This window comes from Lissotriton helveticus, assembly GCF_964261635.1.
Source record: "Lissotriton helveticus chromosome 1_1 unlocalized genomic scaffold, aLisHel1.1 SUPER_1_unloc_78, whole genome shotgun sequence".
Taxonomy (NCBI): Eukaryota; Metazoa; Chordata; class Amphibia; order Caudata; family Salamandridae; genus Lissotriton; species Lissotriton helveticus.
The window spans coordinates 153,894-158,429 of NW_027611723.1; the positions used below are offsets into that span (position 1 = coordinate 153,894).

The 4,536-nt window shown below is 43.8% G+C and overlaps 1 pseudogene; it reads left to right on the plus strand.

Annotated features, from left to right (window-relative positions):
• Positions 1-1,803: 1,803 nt before the first annotated feature.
• LOC144806473 (uncharacterized) lies at positions 1,804-3,710 on the plus strand (annotated as a pseudogene).
• The last annotated feature ends 826 nt before the right edge of the window (positions 3,711-4,536 follow it).

Consider the following 4,536-nt stretch of genomic DNA (forward strand, 5'->3'; position numbering starts at 1 on the left):
GCGTGGCGCCGGATAGCGAAACGGTTGTCCTGCCCCCTACCCTACTCGCCGAAACTGCCGCTTACCTACCACCCTAATCTCACCCTACTGTGGGAACGGGGTTTTCGTAACCTCTGTGCAAAGATCAATGTCTCCTGCTGGGGCGACTTATTTGCTGACGGAAGCTTCAAGACGGCAGACCTTTTCTTCGCGGCACATGCCCGCACTCCCTTAGACTTGTTTTATTATGTGCGACTACGTGCGGGGTTGAGGGACATCTTACCTTCTTTCCCTAATGAACCGGAGGCTCTGCCACCCCTTCATTTCTTGCTATGTTCTCCAGACGGAACTCACTTGGTCTCTGGCCTCTATCGCCAACTTCGAAGCGCGGCCACGATGCCGGACTCTAGCGCACGGACGCGCTGGTCCGCTGAGCTGGCCACTGATATCACGGACGAACAATGGTTATACTGTTGTGCGCTCACCTCCCGCATTTCTGCCAGCAGCAGATTGAAAATCATACATTACAAATTCCTACAGCGGATGTATTATACGCCAGTGAAAAAGCATAGATTTGGTCTGGCAGGGGATGATCGCTGCACGCGCTGTCATGCAGCTCATGCGGATATGTTGCATCTTGCCTGGGAGTGCCCTCAGGTGTCACTATACTGGCAACAAGTGTCGGGTGCCATTGAGGACATGACTGGTACCAAGGTGCCCATGGACCCCTTGGTGACAATTCTCGGATATACGCCACAGGTCCCTAGTACATGCCGAAAATTCATTGACACTGCGCTGCTACTGGCCAAACGGCGTGTGGCCTGTCGGTGGGGCCGGGGCAGGGCGCCCAAGTTCAAGGAATGGCTGGAGGATTTGACCCATTGTCAAGACCAATACACCACGTTTACTGAGCTGTTACCTCTAACCAGCCGACCTAAAGATATATGGGGTCCGCTGGTGACATATCTTCTAACACGATCCACTGAGACTGACGCCTCTGACGATGCCCCTGATGTCGACCGATGATGTGTCCTCCGGCCCTCACATCGACAACTGACCCTGACCCCCTAACTGCTACTCATGTTGGGCACTGTACACCGGGACCTACTATCTTTGTGTTGGGATACACTGTTCGACATCTGGTACACCACTTGGTCCTGGGTGCTGGAACCCCTCTTCCTAAGGGGGGCTGACCCCCTCTTTCCCTTTCACCGCCGGCCAGGCCGCCCTCCCTCTGACATCTTAACAGACACACCCACACAACTTTACCCTTCTGTACCACATTTACATTCCACGCCACTGCGCTTACCACTGTGGGAAGCTTCACTGGCTCAAGAATTGACTGTGCCACAATGCTGCTGTTCTATCATGAGAGTTTCTACCTTTTGCTGATGCTTTATTGATTTCATACCCACAGACTTCCGTAGATGACTGAACTGCCTCTGGGTTTCTTTATGGTTGGGGAGTTCTATTTGTTTTTAATGTTACGATACTGACTGTTGCTTCTAAAACCACTGTTCTACTGCGGCCCATCCTTCCAGTGCCGAACACAACTGACTGTGCTGTACTCCTTGTTCATACATATGCTACGCCTCCGGGCCTCAGGGATGCCGGCTACAAGGCTGTGTATTGCCACGTAGACTACGCTGCCGGCCTCCGGGTTGTAGGCACGAACAGCTGTGTACTCTTTACTATCATGCCCAATAAAGCAGTGTTGAACTCAAAAAAAAAAAAAAAAAAAAAAAAAAAAAAAAGCTTATCCAGTGTTTTTTTTTCCCCAACAGGTGAAATAAATGCAGTAATGAACTAAAAAAGTGAAGGAATTAAACATCAGTTGTGTAGGAAGTAACGTAAAAACAGTGCACCTTAAAATTTCTTCCATTGAAGGCTCATGGCTCGCCAAAGTCTTTCTACAGCAGAAAATCCAAACTGCCCAATGTGGTCTGTACGTGGCTCTTAGGGATCACCTGATAAACATTCACAAAATAACACACTGACATACTGAAGCAAGTCTGATTAGGTTCTCACTACGAAGGAAGAGCTAACCTAGATCAGAAAGAACACACAGAAGAGAAACCGTATGAATATCTAGAAAGTGACAACGCATTTATTAGGGAGAGAAAGCAAGTGCAACATCAGAAAGTCATACTGGAGAAGAACCATATTGATGGACTGACTGTGGAAAAGTTTTCTTTGCCGTGAAAGCCATAATGCAGCATCAGAGTGTCCACGTAGAGGAGAAACCATATAAATGTACAGAATGTGACAAATCATTTATAACAAATAAAGATCTAAAACGACATCAGAAAATCCACACTGGGGAGAAACCATATAAATGTACAGAATGTGACAAAGCATTTGTAACAAATGGATATCTAAAACGACATCACATAATCCACACTGGGGAGAAACCATATAAGTGTACAGAATGTGATAAGGCATTTAAAATAAATGGATTGCTAAAGCAACATCCGAAAATCCACACGGGGGAGAAACCATATACATGTACAGAATGTGACAAATCATTTAAAGCAAATGGAGCCCTAAAACGACATCAGAAAATCCACACTGGGGAGAAACCATATTAATGTACAGAGTGTGACAAAGCATTCATTAGAAAGTCACATCTAAAGGAACATCAGAAAGGCCACACTGGGGAGAAACCATATCAATGTACAGAGTGTGACAAAGCATTCATTAGAAAGTCACATCTAATGTTACATCAGAAAGTCCACACTGGGTGGAAACCATATCAATGTACAGAGTGTGACAAAGCATTTATAAGAATTGCACAGCTAAAAGAACATCAGAAAATCCACACTGGGGAGAAGCCATTTCAATGTACAGAGTGTGACAAAGCATTTATTAGAAAGTCATATCTACTGGAACATCAGAAATTCCACACTGGGTGGAAACCATATCAATGTACAGAGTGTGATAAAGCATTTATAAGAAATGGAGGGCTAATGCAACATCAGAAAATCCACACTGGGGAGAAACCATATAAATGTGCAGAATGTGAGGAGGTATTCATTAGAAAGTCACATCTAATGTTACATCAGAAATTCCACACTGGGTGGAAACCATATCAATGTACAGAGTGTGACAAAGCATTTATAAGAATTGCAAAGCTAAAAGAACATCAGAAAATCCACACTGGGGAGAAGCCATTTCAATGTACAGAGTGTGACAAAGCATTTATTAGAAAGTCATATCTACTGGAACATCAGAAATTCCACACTGGGTGGAAACCATATCAATGTACAGAGTGTGATAAAGCATTTATAAGAAAGGCACATCTAATGTTACATCAGAAAATCCACACTGGGGAGAAACCATATAAATGTGCAGAATGTGAGAAGGCATTCATTAGAAAGGAACATCTAATGTTACATCAGAAATTCCACACAGGGGAGAGACCATATAAATGTACAGAATGTGACAAAGCATTTATAACAAATGGAAACCTACAACAACATCAGAAAATCCACACTGGGGAGAGACTATATAAATGTACTGAATGTGACAAAGCATTTATAACAAATAAAGATCTAAAACGACATCACATAGTCCACACTGGGGATAAACCATATAAATGTGAGAAGGCATTCATTAGAAAGGCACATCTAATGTTACATCAGAAATTCCACACTGGGTAGAAACCATATCAATGCACAGAATGAGGCAAAGCATGTATAACAAATCGACAGCTAAAGCAAAATCAAAAGGTCCAAACTGGGGAGAAACCATACCAATATACAGAATGTGACAAATCATTTTTAATCAATGGAGATCTGAAGCAACATTGAAAAATCTCCACCGGAGAGAGAACATTCAACTGCACTGAATGTGAGAAGGCATTTATTGGAAAGTAGCATCTTATGCAACATCAGATAGTCCACGTAGGAGAGAAACCCTATGAATGTGCATAATGCAACAAGATATTTATTACTAGGCAAAGATAAATACTACATCAGAAATTCCACACGATATCAACTCAGGTGCTACTCTTATACAAAATTCAAGTGATATGTCTAGTATTGCACCCATACCTCCTTCTCAATGTATGCTGGGAACTGTAGTTCAGCCATGTATTCAATCTGATGCCCATTCGGTCTCTCTCCTGGAGCAAGGCTCTAATCTGTTGTTTGCGAATGGTACAGTCATTACTCCAGAGTCTGGTCTCGATTCAAGGGGGTCAGAGAGCACTGAGGCCACGGATACATTTTATTCAGTTTCGGATCATTCATCAGCGGAGGAGGATCCGGAGTTTGATGCTGAACTTGAATGGTCTGACTACGAAAGTGAATCAGGGGATTAGCGTCTTAGTGAGGCTTCTAAGGATGTGAATGCTGCGAGCGCTGTTAATACAGTTCGTAAAGCCCCCTGCCCCAAGGGATTGATAAATACCACCTGCCTACAGAATATAGTATTAGACCAAGCTGTAACTAACAGTGGAGCTACACCTGGCAATCCCTCTGGCTCGTCAACAGAAACCTGTGAGGAAGTTACCCTCGCAACAATTTACCAAACTATCATCAGCCACAGTGAGGCTAC